Source organism: Simochromis diagramma, unplaced genomic scaffold (assembly GCF_900408965.1).
Source record: "Simochromis diagramma unplaced genomic scaffold, fSimDia1.1 OVJJ01000361.1, whole genome shotgun sequence".
Classification (NCBI taxonomy): Eukaryota; Metazoa; Chordata; class Actinopteri; order Cichliformes; family Cichlidae; genus Simochromis; species Simochromis diagramma.
This window is the reverse complement of record NW_024386860.1, coordinates 6,969,925-6,991,514: the sequence shown is the minus strand read 5'-3', so window position 1 is coordinate 6,991,514 and position 21,590 is coordinate 6,969,925. Positions and strand designations below refer to the sequence as shown.

Here is a 21,590-nt window from a genome sequence, read left to right as displayed (position 1 = left end):
TTTAACCAATGTTGCTTAATCTCCACCCCGATCCGCCTCAGAAAGACTTAAGGGCTGTTACTGATTCCTCTAATGCTTTCAGATGAACTCTATGCTTTGACATGTATTCAGCAGGCTAGAAGAAGAAGAAAAAAAGCAGCTTAAAGAGCACAGCCTGAAACAGTGATGGAAAAGGCAGTGCATTTCACCCTCAGTGATATGGGGGAGGGCCGGTTATGCACAGGGTTATTCATAACCAGCAGCCTGCCATACTGCAGGCTATCAAACTCTGGTGAGTGTATTAGCAGTTCACCAGGCAGGGTTTCTAATCACACCACCGCTGCACTGAGCTGCACGGGCTTATAAGGTGCTGGTTCATATTTTCAGCCTTGGGGAAGCACCGGGTTAATATTCCAAGTGCCTATAGATGAGTAATGATTTGGAATGGAAGTGCTGGGAGAGTTATGTAATTTGCGCTAACGTTATCAGGAGTAATAGACGCTATCATCAGTTTGTTTCCAGCTACTGAAAAAAAGTGAAAGTTATCCCTGCAAAAAGGCGTTACAGCAAAAAAACCCTCAAAATTATTATAATTTTGTTATAAATGCGCAGGCAAAACAGTATCATCGGGTAGTTGACAATATAATTGGTGGGTAATCTTGAAATCCTGAGCAAAGAACAGATAATACAGCAGATTATCTACATCTTCTTTTTAATTAGTGTCTGCAGTTTTTCTCGGCAGTGCATGCACGGTTAGAAGAACACGAGGGTTAAAGTGATAAATACTACCGCATGAACTTGCGGGGCTTTTCGATGCAGTAAGTGATCATGGCAACAGTTCTTTTTATCAACATGGCCTCTTGGTCTCTAATGAGCTTCACACCTTCAGCCTCGCTTTTGCTCGACAGCAAACATCGCTCATGATTATTCATGCTATGCCAATATGGGCCACTTCAAAAGACTGTCCGGTTGGCACTTTCAAAAGAGCTGCTCTCTTCCTCTTCGCTCTCTCTTCCTGACTTACAGTAGCTCTCCGTTGGCCCGGCCCGCCGCACCTGTCTCCGAGCCGTGCGCGCACGCTCACACCGAAAGCGCCCACGCGCGCAAGCACTTGCACCACGAGCATACTCCCAGATTTTGGCTCGCGATCAGAGCAAAACAAAACATGGCTGTTCTTGGCTCGCCTGTTTGTTTGATTCCCATCTTTCTTTTTGTCGATTGTTCTCGCTCGACACACCTCCCTCCTTTTCATTCCATTTCATTCTTACTGTAACCGCCTCCCCTGTCCATCCTCAATCTTCTCTCCGCCGTACCCGTGAGAAAGCAGTGGCCCGAGCTGGAGGAGGAGGTCAAAGGAGGCAGAGGAGAGGACAGGCAGAGAGTGAAGAGACCCCCAACCCTCCCACCCACGCCCCACTCAAACCCCCTTTGTGACGGCTAATCGATGTGTTTGGGTTTCCTTCTTGGCTTTGTCCCAAATGGCTTGAAAGGTGAACCCCAATAGAGCTTCTGCTTTAACTCCATGAGGGCATGGAGAAAAGCAGCAGACCTAAGCCTGGCAGATTAGTTAGCCACCAGAGGGCTTTACACCTTTTTGCTGAGCTATCACTTCCTATCGCCTCTCCCCCACAACTCCTTCCCTCCTCTCCAACAATCCCATCACTGAATGAGCCTCGGAGCGCATGGTTATACACACACACTTCCCTATATTAACATATTTTTGAATTTGGGGTTTCCTTTTAGCATAGATTATTGTACACCAGTGTTTTGATATCAAAGCCACTGAGGAAGAGTAAATCAGGTTGCTATTGTAATGGCGTGGTCCTCCTTAAAAAGAGCCCCTGTTTCCTCTGTTTTCAAGGCAATACACTAAGTGAGACGGATACACAGAGGCAGCAAAGATGATGGCCCACAGGTATGCATTTAGATGAATTTTATACACACACACACACACACACACACACACACACACACACACACACATATTACAATCATCCAAATGCTACATTGATCTCTGCAGCAGCATTGCCCGACAGGCCTGATTGCCAAATGAAAACAAAGGCTGCATGTACAGTCCTGACACACACCATCAGTCACACATAGCCTGCAGTCACAACGATTACCTGCTGTATGTAAATCCAATGAGCAATAAGGCAGGTTATCCCCCTTATGAGACACCGCTATTATTATCAGAGACAGAATATCACTGGCAAGTGCCACTGGCCAACTGCTAGCAAACTGATTATGTCCCATCGAGTCTAGGTGGCAAAATTGGAAAATGGTGATATCAGGAGGTGAGCTTACGCAGTTCTACAGGCAGTACAAATGAAGGATGCGTGTCTTCTCCATATTTTTCAGAGGGCAAAGATCCGACAGTATCAGGATCCCTCAGCAGGCATAAAATAATTGCGTTAGCTACCTAGTACACAGATGTAGCGCTATAAACAAATATATACAGTATATACACATGAGTTATTTTATTCTGTATGTGTGTCTTTTGACCTCCTCCCCTCATCCTCAACCGGTCACAGCAGATGGATGCCCCTCCCTGAGCTGCTTTTAAAAGATGTTTCTTCCTGTTAAAAAGAGTTTTTCCTTCCCACTGTCACCAACTATGTAAATAAAACTGAACTGAACTGAATATATAATACTGTAAACTACTTAGCTTTAGTTGTCAGTTCATATGCACTACTTGACTAAAGTTAATTGATTACAGTGCCTATTAAATGTTTTCATGAATTACCAGGTTGTTATGGCAGTGTAATAATGTTTTAAACATTTTATGACTTTAGGCAAGCATGAGTACTGTAACTATAACTTAAACATGCTGCAATTACTGATAATTAAATGACACCATTGATCATTATGTTGGAGCTTTTAAGGGGGGGTGATTAGCCATTTCAGAACAGAAAGACTCATTTAAATTTACCTCGAAGCTCTTCTTCTTTACAGAACATTACTCTGCACATTCCTGCTAACAATGTGAGCATTAACCCACTGTCGCCACGGCGAAATGTGGAAAAACAGGGAAACAGAAATATTTTACGAATCTATCATTGTCGATTAGTCAAATAGCAAACAGAATTCATGTTTTTTATGAACCTGATAATTAGTTCACTGTACTAAAACGGCCTCCACAGTCACCAGCTCTCAATTGAGTAGCGTAAAGAATTAGGTCCAATTATTAGGATTTAGGTCCACTCGGTACGAGCAAAGTGTACTTAATAAGCAGTGAGTTTTAGAAAGACAGCTCCACATGCAGATTCAGACAATTATCCCGTGACTCTGCTGGTCACTTCAGCCCTAAGGAGCATTTAAGCATCTTTCAGTTCATTGCTTCAGCTTCATCACTTTCGTTTACCATCACCGTTTTCATCAGCATTACTTCCAGACACAGCGGGCAGCTGTTTACAGCACAAACCTGGATGCTACCTGCTCAGCACCAAGAAACTGATGGCACATTGTTAGTGACTAGCTAGTGAGCATAACGGATCATTTGGCAGCTAAAGAGCCACACAGCTCCCTCAGGAGTTTGTGAAGGCCAAAAACATGAGTGAAAAAAGAGTGAATACCAGATTTACAGACCAACTGAAAAATATATCACTGCTTAATATGATTGTTTTCATTTTTTTATTTTCTATTTAACCTTTATCTAATCAGGTTAGTACCACTGAGATCAAATCTCTCTTTTACAAGGGAGACGTAGCCAAGAGGGCAGCAACACAGACACACAGAAACAAACAACAGATTAAATAAACAATATTAAAACTTACTCGCATAAAACACTTGTGCATAGACTAAGGTGAAGTGTAATGATTGAACCAGAACTTTAAACTCCTTCAATGTAATCTGAGTGATCATCTGCGATTGTGGCTTTCATGATGTACGCCAGGGTTTCACATATTCAGCTGCTTTCTCGTGTGTGTTTCAAGCTTGTTTCTGTTGCTCCTGAGTCTCAACAATCAGTAACTGGAAAATAAGATATCACTAAATAAAAAAGTCAGTGAGCATCTGGCATTTAATTCCTACAGTCTATTCCTAATCCCTAATTTTCTCATTAATACCTACTGTTCAGCAGTTTGAACCTGGAAATGTTTAAAGTAAAACACACAACATTTTGTATTCTAAGCTTTCTTGCTGACTTTCCACGACGGACCCGCCAGCAGCAGAACTGAGGCTGACTGCAGGTGCTAATATGCTGGTATCGCCTGTGCGGATCAGCAGGGTACAGTATGTGCTCTCTCAGCCTGTTTTACTTTGGATCAAAGACTGTCTCATGAGCAGTCTGAAGCTCTTTGTGCTTCTCAGCATGACCACATCTCTGCTTGCGTGAAATACATTGATTCTGGCATCCACCACACAGCAACGCGAACCATGACACTGGCAGAATGCATAAAACACACGCGCCCCTCCCGTCCCCCGGCTTTCATCGTGTTTTCAATCCAACATCAAGAACATCGTAAACACGCATGGGTAGCACAACGCGGCTCTCATCTCGACACAGACGGAGAAAACACCTACACAACATTCACGCCGCACGTACAGTACAAACACGGTATGTATACACAAGCTGTACTCGCACTCGAGCGGGCAAATGTTCATGTATAATGAGAAATACTATACGCTGACTATAACTTTTCCTGGCTTGGGTTAAAAGTCACTCCAGCAGTGAGAAAATGACAAATTACTGGAGCTTCAATCTCTGATTCCTGCGCGAATGATCATTTGGAAGAGAACTGGTCAAACACCACAGCAGATTACATCAAGTACCACTGAACCAGAGAGACACAATTTGTTTTTCGCTTTTTTACCGAGCCTCTCGGATAATGTGCCGCGATTGTTTAGCTTAAGCGAAGTAGAAAACTGCTGCTTCGAGGAAGGTGTCAAATTGTTTAAAGAGTTTCTTTTCTATAGCAAAGCATCTTCACTGCTCGTCACGCACACCTCCATATGAGCTTAATTATAGTCAACACTTCCTTCCCTGGGTGTATGAAATTACACTATTCACAGGCTACCACTTTACATCCAAGCTCATCTGAAAGTTATGCCTCAAAAAGGCGATGATGCAGATAATATTGTACTGTTTAATGACACTTTGCTGTATTTGGTTGCAGCAGGGGCCAACAGCTCCGGGTTGTCATCACAGCCAATTATTTGACTCAGCAGAAAAGTGAGTGCCAAAATTTTCCAGACCCACCGCACGTTTGCAGAAAACTAAAGTCCATAAAAAAACCACGACTTAAATGGCCACATATGCTGTATGTTTTTAAATTCCGTTATGATTACATGATATGAGCCCATTTGGAGTATTTACGTTTCGCCGGGACAATTAAATCTGCAGCAGTTTAAATTCAGGCAATAGCCCACAATCAACTGCTGCATCACCATTTGGACAGAGGCAGCTGGAACTGACTGGCATGTTAATACTCCTGATTGGTGGAGCTGATTACAGGCTCTTGACTCACAATCCCAAAATACCAGTGTTGAGGGGAAAAAACGACACAAAGCAAATATAGAAGTAGTGATGAAATTTGGCCTTTCCCTACATTTCAGGAATGAGAAGAAGAGTCGACTTCTTGTCTTTCTAATGTGTGTTTCACAACATGTAAATGGTGGGGAAATCAGGGGGCTTGGGAAAGTTAAGGTGGTCTAGCAGAGGAGATAAAAGTAGAGTATCTGCAAATGTCCCATATGATTATAGTATGAGTCTATCTGAATGGGGAAACGCCCAAGATATGACTGACAGTTGTGATAATGTTTATAAAAAGGACAGATATACACTCATGGGCCACAGGTACATCTGTTTGGCTGATTGTTAATACAAAAATAATACAAATCAGCCAATCACAGGACAGCACAACAATGCATTTAGGCATGTAGACATGATCAAGACGACCTGCTGAAGTTCAAACAAAGCATTAGAATGGGGGGGAAAAAGTGATTTTAATAACTAAGAATGTGACGTGGTAGTTGATGACAGAGAGAGAACAAGAGAGAAAATAGAGAAAATATCCAGTTCTCTGGCTAAGGAGTCAAATAACCACTCGTTAAAACCAAGGTATGCAGAACAGCATCTCTGAATGGACAACACATTGAGTCTTGCAGAAGAAGGGCTGCAGCAGCAGAAGAGCACTCCAGGTGCTGCTTTTTCTGTCAGCTATGAGCAGGAAGCTGAGGCTAGAATTCACACGAGTTCACCAACTTTGGGCAACAGAAGATAAGAAAAACACTGCATGCTCTAATGAGTCTCAATTTCTGCTGCAACATTTAGCTGGTGGGGTCAGAATTGGGTGTAAACGACATGAAAGCGTGGATTCATCCCGTCTTATATCAACAGCTCAGGCTGGGGATGGTGGTGTAATGACATGGGGGATTATTTTTCTTGGCAAATTTTGAGCTCCGAGTACCAGCTGAGCATCGTTTACACGACACAGCCTATCTGAATACTGCTGCTGATCATTTATGACCGCAGTGTACCCACCTCCTGCTGCTTCCAGCAGGATAACACACCATGTCACAAAGCTCAAATCATCTCAAACTGGTTTCTTGAACATGACAATGAGTTCACTGTGCTCAAATGGCCTCCACAGTCACCACATCTCAATCCTACAGAGCACTTTTAGGAAACGCTGGAACGAGAGACTCACATCATGGATGTGCAGCCAGCAAATCAGCAGCAACTGTGTGATGCTATCAAGTTCATACAGGCCAAAATCTCTGAGGAAAGTTTGCAGCATCTCGTTAAATTGATGCCACTAAAGGGCGGTCCTACCCAGCATAGTTGAGGTGTACCCATGGAGTGTAGTAAATGTATCAAACTTGAAAATACTACATATTCTCTCTTCAAAAACACCAATGTTATCTTTTCTGTTCAAGCAAGTTTCAATATTATAAGATCTAAGCGAGCTATACTACACGTGTAGATATGACGTTGATGATCAGTGCCATTAATGCAGCGTCAGGCGAGCGTCTTCTCAACAGCAGCAGCAGCAGTGAAACATTAAAATGTAAGACAGACTTACCAGACCGAGGATGACACCGCTATTACCTGAATGACTTTTCAACAATCTTACACTCAAAAGCAGTTATGTGGAAATGTGTCAGAGCAGATGAACGGAAGAATTCAAGAATGCTTTTAGAGGGTTCAGCTCATACTGGATTAAAAGACACTGCTCTTCTGTAGTCACACTGACAAACAAAAACAGATACACGTATCAGTCCACCTGTTTGTACTTTTGTCTGTCATCCGAATGATAATTGCTAAAGTATGCCCTTATAAGCCGATCCCTAAATAAAATTAAATCAGCTTTATGCATTCTGAAGCATGACCCCCTCAGGCCTCCTTAGGGGTATTCAGACAGGTTTGATCGGTGATTGCAGGATGATATTCTCTGCTGAGACTCCATTTTCCAGCTGCGGGCTTTGCCTGCTTACCAGCTGATTAGATTAAAAGGTGAGCTCCTTCACCCTGAAATTTATTTTCTGATCTCCTGATAGATAGACTGACACCATCAGACAGATAAATATGGGTAATTCCCCCGAGGCTGGCAACAACTTGTTAGTGTTGGATATTTATAAGCTGTGCAGTGAAACATACACCTGAATTTTAGCTTAAAAAAAAACAAAAAACAAAAACAGGATGTCTTTCTGAAATTTATCGAGTGAAGCTACTCATGCATGCTCTATTAGATAAAGTTTTCAGCTTCACTTTAATTCATTTATACCGACACTTACGGTGACCTTATGGTGAAACATTCCCAGCCTTCATTTAATTGAATGCAAACAGTGCACGAGGCAAGCTGGAACATCTACAGCTGAAACCTAAAAAAATGACGGGCACGGTGACACAAGCTTTCCCTCTGGTTAAAATCAAGAAACTGACATAATGAGCAGCCGCGCCACCATGAAAACTGCACGCAACTCTACCCAAAATGCCTTTCTCCATCGTTGCACATTCTCCTTGAACGACTTTAAATTAGATTTATCCCCCTTTTGTCACTCAGACGCTCACGCAAGGCAGCAGCAATCGCCAGTAAAACATCACAGTTGTGACTCACTGAGCCTCCACCAGCCTGCTGATTAGGACAGGTCGGGTCAAGACTGATCACCTGAGCCCCTCAGACCGTATTACAATTACGCTGATAGAATACTGACCTTTTCTACTAATGCTAATGCAGGAGAGAGTAAGTGCCATCTTACTGTCATTGTGCACGCAGGTACTAAAGCACCAAATAACCAGAAATGCACAAAACGCTTACAGTAGCAGCACACATATACAAATGATCACACTTCTATCCCAGTTCAAGCACATTACACACATTGCTTTTATCTTCTCGCAATCCCATCTTAATGACTCCATTAACTGAAAGGCCATTAGCAGCATTCACTTTATGGCCAGCCAAACAGCCCAGCCGGGAGCACATTATGGAAAAGGCATGCGTGTCCCGATGTCCATTTCTTGTCACCCTCTTCGCACATACACATTCATTCACTTCCTCAATTCATCCCTCGAGGCCAGCTAGCCTGAAGCAAGCAGGCCTGGACAAACTGCTAGGTAAACACTGCACTGCAGAAGAAACTGGAGGGCTCCTCAGTATTTGAAGAGATCTCATATCCCAAATTAACCCAGTTCACCTTAGAGCGGCAGCTGCGTGAGGCCCTTTAGGAGTGAACGGCCATCCAAGAGACAGCAACAGTCCCAAAATATTGATTCAGCAATGATAACAGTCTGATAATGATCTGTTCTTGCTCCACCACAAGAAATGAATCTCATTCCCTGCTACAATCCAGCTAAGCTAAAGAGAGAACAGCTGTTTCCACTGAAGAACTGAAAAATGAATGATGATGCGAACAATGTGAAAATATGTTTTGGCCTGAACAGCCAAGATATTCTCAAACGCTATCGAAAGTGGAATCACAAAATAAAAAAGTGCGCCAGCAATTAGAAAAATGTAACCCAGAGGGATGATTGGATCAGTGATCTGAAAGGGCCCGACTGGTACAAAGCAGGGCAACGGGAAATTTGCTGTAAAAGGCTGTCTTGTGAACCATGCACACTTCTGCCACAATTTAGACCAAGCCGAGTGAAATGATTGGGGAGCGCCGCAGCAACACCGAACGCTGCTGCTGTGAGAAGCACTTAAAAAGATTAAATGTCACAAACACGTAGCTAATAATTTGGCACATCATCTCCATATTGCTTTTCAGTTTCTGCAAGTCTGGACTCGACGAGCAGAGTGCACATAATCCAGCACGGATGCTCTTTGACTGGTTCTACAGTGTGAGTCACCCAGTTACTTTGTGACCATGGAGCAGAGCTGCGGAGGGCCTGGGGTCAGAGTTCATCTAATGTCAGTGAAGCAAAAACACAAGACACGCACATGAAACCTCAGCTAGATGACAAACGTGCCACGCAAGAACAGAAACTGAACTGAGCGCTTGCCAAGTTGGTTTAGGGACGTTTTTGAGCCGCGTGTTTGTGCTGTGTGTCATATTTCATTGATCTCGTTTTGTGCCTTCAGCTCTGGTTTGTTATTTGTTACTCCTGTGATACACTATCACATGCTAAATGTGTCTTTTCTTTTTCCTGCTCCGAGCTAATCTTCAGCTCTGCAGGCAAATGGTTGCCCCCGCTGAGAGGACAGTGGAAATACTTCATATCTCATAGGAGGGGGGTCGCGTCCAGCCCAGCCCTGATATTAGCTCACCACTCTGGGAGCTGTGGGTTTCAGACAGTTGTACTTTACTTCCGCTGAGCAGGAGTGGACAGAGGTTTCTGCTGCCTGCTTGTTTCCCTCCCTCCCCCCTTTCCCATGGGGTAGCAGGCCATTTATCAGCTACTAGAAGAACATGTATCGATGCCCCGGAATTCAGCGTTTATTACACTTCAAAGTGCAAGGTCAACTTGGCAGGGATCTGTGTCAAAGCTGTCAAGCACAGAAACATAAAACAAATAGCCCACGCAGAGGATGCGGCGTAAAACACCAAGATAAGGGGCACATGTCTCACCGTGAGATTCTTGGCTTCTATGTACACATTTGCCAGGAGGTTGTAAACAAAGAGGTTTCCCCGTTCGTGTTTTGTTTTGTTTTTTTAATACATTTGAATCCAAAAGAGCATCATTAACAAACAGAGGAGAGATAAGGAAAAGATGTAATGGCAGCATCCATATATTTAAAGAGAAAACACCTGGACTGAGGTTAGTTTTTTCCCCTCTGTACGACCACATGCCGCATAAAAGTCACACCAACTCTTCCCAATTTGCCTCAGCGGCGAGCCATATTGAGAAGCCGGAGCTCTTGTGACTCTCTAATGTAGTCAGTACTTTCATGCCTTTGATGCCATCACATGCCACTCCTCCCCTCTTCTCTGGGTTTTCTGACAGTGACAAAGGGGATCGGCAGCGGCGTGTTATCAGTGTGCAGCTGCAGTAATCGTATTATTTAGTAATCTTAATTCTGAGAGGCTGACCAACACTGTGAACAAAGCGAGGGCCTTGCTAAGCCCATCAGAGCGCTCCCATGGAGCAGAGGTCTTTTCCTGCTCTGCGGCCCCTCCAGACCCACACGCTCCCTCATCCCTCCCTGTTTCTCACCCTCCCTTCCCCGTGTCCTCCTCTCTGTTGCTTTTTGTCTCACACTCTCTGTCTCCCTCCTCATTTTCCTTCTGCTCTTGCTCTTCTATTTCCAGAAAGCTTTTTTATTCTCTGTCTCCCTCTCTGTCTCTCTCTGTTTTTTTCACCCTCCCAATCTTTCTGTCTCTGTAACGCTCTGAGCTGGGAGTTTGTGTAATGGCGTTATTCACAGTTCATTGGTCTGTTTGAAGGGACTATCTTGATTGAGCGTCTCCCGGTGCGAGGCCTGGTGACTGTGGGAGTGTATAAAGATGTGGATGTGTCCGTGGAGATAGATGGGCTTAGTAATATGCAGGACATTGCAGAGTCTGGGTTTCGGTATGGGGTTTCATCCAAGCAACACATAGGGAGATAAAAGGAGGCTGAAATGATATGCAGCCGGAGTGCAACGCTCAGGGCATTAGACGTGAAATGGAGGCAACAAAAAACTAGTCAGGGAATCAGAGTCATTCTCATTAGCTGGTTCACCCTCTTCGGTTTTAGCCCCCCATCCCTTTTCCATCTCACCCTAATGAATATAAGTACACTGACATAGAACCAAAAAGTGCTCCAAGAAGCAAAAAAACCCCAAAAAAACTCACCATTAATTAGTTCAAATTAACCTCAGGACTAAAATGTAGGAATATACACACACACATACACACACGCACAGGGAAAGACACCCTGTTCGCCTCATTCTGACACCACTCTGATGCTGTTGTAAGCTTGGCTGTAAGATCAAAATCTCTTTCTTTGGCAGACACACACAAACACACACATACACACACACACAAACCGCCTGGGGCAGAGGAAGCACAGGAAAGCAAATCCGCTGTGAAGACACCATAAAACCAACACTGCAGAGAGACACGCCACTTCTGCGCTTCTGCATGCATATGCTAAAAAACATGCTAATGACATGCGCCACACATGTGGAGACGTACACGCGTAGAAAGAGAGGGTCCTACTTACAGAATGAATCAGACGGTATCAGAAGCGCCGTGCCATATTATCACTGTAGTAGTGAGTCAACACAGGCACTGAGATCTGAGACCACAGAGTTTTAGCGCTTCAGCCAAGGGGGTGAAGGGTGGGGGGGGGCGTGGGGGGAGTCAAAGGAGTTCACACTGTGTCAGTGGGTGTGAGGACATTCAGGAGGAATCTGGAGCAATCCCGTGTTTACACTGAGAAGAGAAAATAATCCCGATAGGCAAGGCAAGAAATCAACAATTGGTGGAAAAAGAAGTTTGGTTCTTGTGTACAAAGAGGATGTACGGGGGATCGATTGGGCAGGTGTGTTTTTCTTCTTTCTATCTCTGACTTTTAAAAAAAGCAAACACAAAAATAACAAGAGCCCACCTCGACAAATAACAAAAGGAACGGGTGAAAATGAGTCAATCAGAAAAGGCTCCACCTTTTCCTTTTTTTTTGCTGTCTTATTCTGGTTTCCTCTGTCTGCCCACCTCTCGTTTTCCTCGGGATTGCAGTGGGCCCGTAAGCAGAGGAACGGCGGTAACAGAAAACCAATCACCTCGGCAGACGACGAGAGAGCATAAAGGAATAAATGACAACCAGATGAAGGGGAGGATTTCCGACACCTGCTCTCTCCCTCTGTTTCTTTACCTCCGTCCCTCTCGCTCTCCCTCTCCCCAACCTGTATTTCCCTTCTAGTAACAGCCCCCCCTCCCTCCCTCCCTCACTGCTTGTTTGGGGTTTTTTTAGTGCATGAGCTTGCCACAGCACTGACTGAGATTCTCCAGAAGCTACAACCACCAGGATGCTCTTCTGCTTTCTTTCCTGCTCTCTGCCTTCCTCTCACGCTCTGCACAGAATGACAATGATTTGCGCGCCGTCTACTGTGCCGGCACTGGATGTCTGCCTGGCTCTCTGCCTGACACTTGGGCTGTGTACCCGTCTTCCTGTCTGTCTGTCTATCTCACCAGACTCAGAGCTTGTCTGTCATTCAATACAGCTGTCTGTTTACCAGGCCATCTTTCAGCCTGTCTTCCTCCCAAACACTGAGATACAGACCAGGCAGGTGCAGGCGGGACATCATTCTAGTCTCCTGCTCAAGTCCCCCCCCCCTCCCCAGTGTAAATCCTGAACCCCTCCCCTATCCATTGCGCTAACTAGCCTCAGCACGAATTACAAAGAGTCTCCAAAAAGATTCTGTGCAATCCTAGTTAATTCTGTCCTTTATTTTCTCGCTGTCCCTGCCTTTTTTTCTCCCCCCTCTGTCGGCTTCCTTCTCTTTCTTTTTCCACCTGTTTCCCCGTTTTCTGCTTCTTCTCCTTCTTCCTTTTTTTTTGTTCTCCTTCTCCTCTCCTCGGTGCCAGTCTCCTTGCTCGTTATCTATTCTGGACAGTCTGTCCCTCCTCTCTCTCCGTCACTGAGGGAGGATGAAGAAGAATGGTACTGCTTCATAATGTACTTCTCCACAATGTGAGAGAAACTGGGGGAAATTTGTGGGATAAAAGCCGGGTGTTTTGGAAATTGTTCCTCAAAAAAAAAAAAAGAAGAAGAAAAAAAAACAATAATGATAGGCCCTCCTCCCCCGCAACAAATCAAAACAGAGCGCCTCTCGAGGGGGGATTTTCAATTACTCGCTTTTGCCCACAAGCCAATCTGGAAAAAGTGGCTGAGCTCTGAGGTGTGCACCAAAGTGTCGTAATCTCAAAAATATATCCGGTTGATAAATCCGGACATATCCAAAAGCTCTGTACCATTGCTCAAGCATCACTGCAGCCTATTTCATTTTAGATGAAGTCCAAGAAGCTCAATTGTGCGCTCAACACGCCGACTGGCTTGTTGCGCGTTGACTCCTCCGAGGCCTGTCGCCCTCTGCTTATCTCTGCTTTCGGTAGACGGCTGGTCCAGGCTCAACTCTGCAGACTCAGCCCTCGCTCGGATGGTTCGAGCTGATGGCAGGAGATGGTGGAGGCAGTTAGCTGTGGAAAGCTGGTCGCTGGAGGGTGGATGTTGGCTTCCATGCTGTCCATTTGGTGCCCATCTCTGCAAGGCTTCAGATCTAGAAGGAGAGAAAGAAAGGAGGAAAAAGCAGAAGAGAGGAGAGAGGGAGAGTGCATGAAAGGTTAGCATGGTGACATTTGTGTCACTCTTCCTTATCGCGTATGTCATTCTCCTCCTCGCCACTCTCCACCCTGCCTGTCGTCCTGCTGTCTATTCCGTCCTTGTCACTCTTCCACGACTTTGCTGCTTGTTTGTGCCGACCTCCTCTCCTCTCCACTCTATGATTTGAGGCTTTCACTCTCTCCAACAAGCTCATCTTCAAACGCTCTCGTCATCCCCATCTCACTTTTATTCCCTCTATCCAATTTCAAATCTTCACCTCTAACTTCTTTCATGCAATCATTTTTACTCTTTCTCTTCAGAATCCAAAGTGTCTGTTCACCACAGGCTCCACAGGCTGCATCAGGTGCAACAAAGCCACAAGACATAACTAGTTGGTCCAGACTAGATGTCACATTTTAATAAAAAGTGTTGTTTTTTTAACTTTTCTTCTATTATTGCACTAAATTATAACACAAAATCATGTGAGATGTAATGATAAGATGGATTATCTGTTTGACACAATGGATGAAAACAATACCTTGAGGTGATATTTACACAAAATTGATTCAAATATTAAAATAAGACGCATTCAAATGAACAAGACAGAGTAGAGACAAATATCTTAGATATTTTAAAAATAACTTTGTGCTCATTTTTATTTAACCTTTTAAAACCTGAACCATTAAATAATTGCCAGAAAATTCAATTTTTTTGAAAATAGAGTAGTTATTGAACCTTCTGACGAAATAAATATATATTAATTTGCATATGAGTTTTAATATGTATCATATTTGCTAAATCTGTCATTTTTTGCAGTTTGAGCTTAAAAATGTATCATTCAATTTATTTAAGGTTTTTTTTCCCAGGGGGGAAAAAAGTCTTGAAACATCACAAAAACTGACGTATCGAGTGTGAAACTCTTGACGTTACAGTGTTAAAGACGCATAAAACAGTTTATTCCTCTGCAGTTGAAACAACATTAACACTTTTCAGTTGTGTTTTGGTGCAAAAGAAATGAGGAGAACCTCTTCAGTTAAAGATAAATGTAAAAATATTTTGTTCTCGTCTATAACATACTGAGATTTGGATTGAAATGTCATGCAGAGAGCTGCGTCGTATTCGGTACTGTCTCTTTAGACCTTCTGACAGGTCACGCTATTTGCATTTCATTGTGCTCTCTTGCATTTAATGTAATGCAAACAAAACAATGAACCTTTTGTGAGTCATACTTTGGTACAGTTTCCAAATAGCGACACATATTATCTATGTATCAGTTCATGTTGTGGCAAAACGCATTCATAAATCCCTCTAAATTAACCCCGCTCCAGGTAGACAGGTATGCATGCAGATGACAGATGGCCCGAGCTTAGACAGACTTGGATGCCTGCTGAGTTTCTATTTTTCATTTCCTAATAAATCACACTAACTTTTGTCAAACAGATGACCCAATTCTAAAAATAGAGGCGCAATGTCAAATCTTACCCAACAGGTAGTCTCGACTCTGTTACTATGCAACAGTTTGCACCTGTTGAATATGATAAAGTCCTTTCTGAATCCTAATCAAAAAAAGCTTGCCGCTCTGAGTCGAGTGATGGATCTCTTCTTAAGTCAGAAAAGTACAGAGGAAAAAGGAAAAAAGGTCATTTCAGAGCCCTGCAGTAATATCATCTCCTTTAACAGAGTAAAATCGTTAAATAAGTTTAGTGACTCCAGTGAGGTGGGTGATGGCCGATTTACAGTGAAACATTCGAGGCCATTCAGCTTATCAGCTCCAATCAATACTTCTGTTGAATATATACGACCCTCCCGTGACACCGATATTCTCCAAGGACCATTTAAGATGAGACTAAGCACAGTGAGGTTAGTGCTCAGTGTCTTCTATTGTGTGTGTATGTGTGTGTAGGTCCAGCCTTTGTTGGCACCTTAAGCATGCTAAGGTGTCGCAGGTGTGAAAAGACGTAGGTGGGTGCGAATTGGTGTGCAGAAGGTATGTCAGCGAGGAGTGCAAAGACGGAGGTGCGTGTAAAAAGAGTGACATTGTGTGTCTGTGCATGTACATATGTGTCACAGCTGTCATGCCAGAAGCTATTATATACACCGATCTACTTCATAACCTTCTGTTCCTCCAGTCCTTCACACTGAGGCTGAGCACAAACCTCTGCTCCCTCTGAGTGGGAAAAAAAAAAAAGATTGACACGGACACAGAAATAGCAGCCCTTCCACACACACATAAACACATCCACAGCATCTTTATTCATTTCCTTTGTCAGGAAAGAGTCTCAGAGCGTCCTCAGTGTGTCTAAAATCAAACAGAATGTAGTGAGGAGCCCGAAGAGACCGAGAGAGGGATGGAAGTAAGAAGGGGGGGGGAGGATGGGTGACACAGCCAAAGAGGGGAAGATGGAAAAGGAGGCAAAGAGAGGGGGGAGACAGGCAGCAAAATGGATTGAGCCATTCAGATTTTGTCTATATCCATTAAAACTGGATAGGATGGCTTATGCCCTGAGGCGTTTGGGGGGAGGTAAAAGAAAAGGAGGATGGAAGGAGTGATGGAGGGAAACAGGTGGGGCTGGACAGGGTGAGTGGGTGAGACACAAGGAAATGAAGGGGGGCCCATCAGGAATGAAAATGCTCTGTATATAACTGCAGACTAAAGCCATACACATATATACATATTTATATATATTTAGGAAACAATCAACTAAGAGGTGAAAGAGAATGAAAAGAGGAGGGGGATGGACACTCACCCATTTCAGCGGGCTCTCCACAGGCAAGCACAATCCCTGCTCTGTGATCCCATCCTGGGGAAAGGCGCAGCGAGATCCTGGAGCTCCCTCCGCTGAATACCAATGGAGCTGCTATTATCAGCTCTCTCTCACACACACACACTCACACACCGGCAACTGAGGAGGAAAAGGCACAAACAGCACACAGAGTCAAGTCTGGGGTAGTTGTTTAAATTAGAAAAGAAAAGCAGTTCAGTGACGCCAACAACATGTGACAATAAAGGGAAACACTGCAGCGGCACAACTGGATTTAAATTCCCTCCCAGCGCTCCTTATATTCGCCTTTTTCTTATGAGGAAAAAACATCAGAGGCAGCGCACAAAGCTGAGGCATCAGTCCACACACACACATATACACACACTCATACAGTGCCTTTACACAGCCTATACAAATACTTACTGAGCTTATATTCAGAAATCCCAGCGAGTCCCACAGCTCACTCTATTCACAGCTCCTCTGCTTCACAGACGTGTTAGAGGAAAAATGAGTTGTCCGCTGTTTTTCTTTCCCTCCCTGTGGGTTCCTCACAGTAGTATTAGATGCAAAGATAAAAGGATATGAAGGCAGACTCTATATCCTCCCTTGGTTTCTCCTCACATGCAGTATACATCCAGTTTTTCTGTCTCCATTTGTTGATTCGGGTCCGATCCGTCTGCCTGCCAGTGGACTTCGCTGTGATACGGCGACACGCGACGGCAAACTGCATTCACTTAGTCACCCTCCCCTCTGCCTCTCCCCTTGCTCAATAGTATACCCGTACCTCCTTGGCTTTCTCCAATCTAATCAGCTAGCTCTCTCTCCGTCCCTCTCTGCACCCTCCTACTCTCTCCTCACCCTCCCTCCTCCTTCCCAACACCCACTCCTCTACACGCTCTCTCTCCCTCCTAGGTATTTTTCTCAAAGATGAATATCAAAAATAAAAAACCCATCACCCCTCCATTCTCTCTCTTTGCTCTCACTGTCAGTTTGTCCGATAAGCATTTGAAACGTGGGGGGGGGCAAAAGAAAAAGCTGGTCATGAAGAAAACGCACACTATCTGAATGAGACGCACACTCACACACACGGCAACAGAAAGACAGAGAGAGTAATCAGAGGGATGTGTTACATCCACGGCCGGGGAAAACTACCCTGACAGAGTTTGACGTGGCTGCTCGCTCGGGGTGACAAACACTATCACACGACCGCACCACTCGCCTCGTCTCGTACCCCGTGACACACACACACACACAAAAACGTGCACACACCAGCGCGCCACAATGTAAACACGCCCGTCGGCTCACACGCAAAGGCGCATATTGACATAATGTCGCTAATGTGCACACACAGACACATGAAGGCGTAGATCCAATCAGAGAGGGGGACCACTAATTGTGAAATTGCGATGCTGGCGCCGCGTTTAACTAAGAATATATGAAACAACAACCGATGCCGGTGTATTTTTTTCTTTGTTTTGTTGTTGTCGTTATTGATTCCCTCGGTGTCGTCAGACAAATCTGCAATAAAGTTTTTTAACTTTGCGATGAAGGTTGTAATAAAAGGAGAGAGCCCTGAGAGCTAGTTTGGTCAGACAACCTGAGCAGCGCTGCATCATTCACGCCACCATGAATCGTTCTCCTCACGTCGTGAATTAATAAATTATTGAACACGCTTTTTTTATTTCTTATTGACAGTGTCAATTTTTCATGAATTCTTTTCATATTTAAATGAAATCCACTTTACTGGACGCCACCGCCTCCATCACATGTTCTTTATATGAGGACAAATTAAGTCGTGCAAATGTATGAAAATGTATTGCTGATAAGGCCAACACAGTGGTGTAGCGGTTAGCAATAACGCTCCTGGTCGGCTTGGATCTTTCTTTGAGGCATTAGCACCAATTAACCTCGCAAGCGGCCCAAAGACGTGCTTGCGAGGTTAACTGGTGATTCTAAATTGGCTGGAGGTGCGGATGCATGAGTGCGCGGTCAACAAGACAAATATTGGCAGATGCAATCTTCAGTCGATAAACCAGTGCATAACTGTATCACAGCGTGCTGTTAGCTCATTTCCATCTCTATATTTTTATTCTTGGACTCTACTAGAGCAGTTTTGCAGAATTCAGATTTACATATGACCCTTATTTATCTTTTACCGAGCCTTGGTGAAGCCATGGTCTAAAATAAGTCATTTTGATGGATCCACATTTCTTCTGGACAGGCTACCACCGGCAAACAGAAGGTCTGAACGCAGGAAGGGTGAACTACAAAGTGAGATTAATGGGTTAGCGAGTTATGTTGAGTGTAAAGTGTTCTGCAGTAACTCATGGTTTGGTTTAAACTCCAGAAGCATCATCATTTCACTGATTCTTTCTGTTTACAGCGTCTCATGAGCGTGATAAAGATTCTCTCTTGAAGAAATACCATTTATGCTTTTCGTACTTTTTTTGTGGAACTTCTGAAGCAGCGCCTTACTAAAACAACCGAGTGAAGCCCAGCTGTAAACTTACAGCAGTTCATATTATGTGAGCTGCACTGGTACTGAAATTTGCATGCATTAATCTGGTGATTCATAAAGTGTGTAAATGTTTTTATGCTTGCTTCAAATGCTGTTAAGTCTCTTTTGCACTGCTCCAATTGCAGCTAACAATGCACAGATCAGAAAATTCATCTGTTACATTTGTAGTTTATTTGCAGTAACAGCATCTCGTTTTACTGTTACATTTTATGTTTAATCTTTATTACCCATTTTTTTGCTCTCTGTCTGGAGTAGGCGGTGCCATTATGTGAGCGTGCAAAGATCTTTAAGCAGAAACTCTGAGTCGCCAGAGAAACCACCATTGTGATACCTGCTATCTGGGGTTTTAGGTTTCGTCTAGCAAGCTAGATATCCCATTTGTGGGAGGGGCTTCTGTGCTAGAAGACAGTGCCGAGTGTCTGAGAAATCAGCTGGGTGTTTAGAGCGTCTGAAGCTCTGAACAGTTTTTGGCACATATTATGTCATCTTTGTTTAATATGAGTGTGAACAACTGTAACAACACAGTGACAGAAAATATGGAAAAGCGTGATATGAGCCCTTTAAACATGAGCGATACAAGGTTGCGGATCGATTCCCTGCCTACTTCAGTCTGCATGTCAAAGGATCTTTTGACATGATACTGAACCCCCGAGTCTCCCCCCACCAAGGATGCATCCATCCAGTGTGAGTGTTTGAGTAAATGTTTAATAAATATATAATAGTCTTCAATAGCAAGTTAATTAGATAAGCATTTTAATTATAATCATGCTTCTGTAAGCCACTTTGGAAACCCACCTCCACCCCAGCTCCTTCATTTCATACCATTTCTAACTGAATCAATGTGATGTCGGTTGTCATTGATCCCAAGCCCCACCCCCAGCTCCCCAGGTGGTCCAGCAGCAGACAGAAATTACCACAGATGGAAAAGAAAAATCCAGTTTTGACTAAAGTGGTCCTGACAGAAATGAACTAATGCAATACTTAATAAAATAAAATTGAGTTGAATTGATTTCAAGTGGTAAATGGCATTTCAGCATAGTGAGTCCTTTGTCTTATTAAGAAGAATGGGCTGCCTATACTTTTTACTAATGAATCAAACTTTCAGTAGAACACTTTTACTTGTAATCAAGTATATGTAACTCACAGAAAGGTGGGGACTACTTCCTCTCCCACACACCCAAGCCATTGCTGAAAAACATTCCTCCTCTCACTGGAGCACCCCGACTCTTCATGCACAACTCCCTTGAATGGAGCTGACACCCTTCTCACTATTTATAATGTTCAGTCATACAAGGCACAACTCAGCAACAGCACGAGCCCATTGCAAGCAGACAGCAGTCTCCAGAGAAGCAGCTCACAGCCTATGATGTCACTGTCTAACTCCCATATCCCCACTTTCGATCAGGCTATGCTGTCTCATCCCCCCTAACGAGACTGGGACACTGGCCTTATGATACCACTGCTCCTCTCTGGTGGGTCCAAGTAGCCTTTTCAATATAGATCTTTTTCTTAACCTTACAGCCCCAGCGCTCTCTTAGCATTTTGTGTCCTCCAAGGCTTTTAAACTCACCACGGTGTGTTGAATCATTGATTTTGTCACTCTGTGCATGAGGTGGCGCTTTAATTGCTAGTGACAACACTGTGTTCCCTAACAGTGATGTTTGTACACTATGCTTTAAAAGATTTGTCCAGATGTAATCTATTGAATTTAATTTAATAAAGTGGCAGCAAAAATAAATAAATATGCTTGTGTGTCGATCACTAATTAATCCGCACTGCTCCAGTCCAACCTATGACTTATTTCATTCATAACCTGAATGCTAAGTGCTGTACGCTAATGTTAAAACCTATTTGCGTCTCATATATTAAATGATAGCCTCTGGGTATATCAACTCTGGCTTGTCCGCTAACCTGTCCCCTAATCAAACCAGGAAGCAAATATAGCATGTGACAATGCTGAGCTGTCTCCTCCGCTTTGGTTTCAAACAGCCCCCTCCACTCACCGCCCACCCAATGCATCATCATGTTTTCACCTATTCACTTTGCATCTCATAAAATAATGTGCATCTCAAGATGTCTTTGTCCAGTGGGCGGACAGTGCTGGAACACCTATTACTCACTCATGCTTGAGCCTATTAGACTGCAACCATGTCACGCTAGAGGTTCCCTTAGGCCACGGCTGGGGTTTTTTCTATGCATGTGTGTGTGTGTTTATGTGGACATTTGGATATGACTGTTTGTGCGTCTGTCCAACTTGCAAATTTAAAGTTCCTTTGTAGTCTGTGTGCATGTGGTGTGTTTGTGTGTGTGTGTTTTTCGGTGGAAGATTTGGAGGGCTGTGTACACACAGCGTTACCCCTAGCTGTGACCCACAGCTGCAGTTTTCAAGAAGTCAGGAGGAGTCTCCGTGTGCTGTCTCTCCCATTTCATCAGACACGCTGACGTGCACCCCGCAGTCCAAGCGCGTGCACGCGGTCTAATTTACCTCTGGTTTAATTTACCCCGCTCTCATTTGTTTTTTCCTTCGCTGCTGAGTGACACCGAGACTGCTGCATGCACACGACTATCTCCGTATCATACCTCCATCTTTTTAAGTGTTTACAATATAATGCGAATAATCCTACGTGGTTATTTACCTTAATATTAG

General features: G+C 43.9%; 1 protein-coding gene and 1 long non-coding RNA gene across 3 annotated transcripts in view; both read right to left on the bottom strand.

Moving 5' to 3' along the window:
• Positions 1 to 12,686, bottom strand: part of grik5 (glutamate receptor, ionotropic, kainate 5) — a 92,349-nt gene extending 79,663 nt beyond the window's left edge. For both annotated transcript variants that reach the window (XM_040030193.1, XM_040030195.1), the window contains exon 1: positions 11,564 to 12,686. The gene's annotated coding sequence lies outside the window, so the exon portion shown is untranslated. The remainder of the gene's footprint in view (positions 1 to 11,563) is intronic.
• A 4-nt stretch (positions 12,687 to 12,690) lies between these two features.
• Positions 12,691 to 17,215, bottom strand: LOC120732519. Its single transcript, XR_005695591.1, has 3 exons — positions 16,849 to 17,215; positions 16,411 to 16,566; positions 12,691 to 13,619 (listed from the first exon to the last, which is right to left on the bottom strand). It is a non-coding gene; the product is annotated as an uncharacterized LOC120732519 (long non-coding RNA).
• Between the last annotated feature and the right edge of the window lie 4,375 nt (positions 17,216 to 21,590).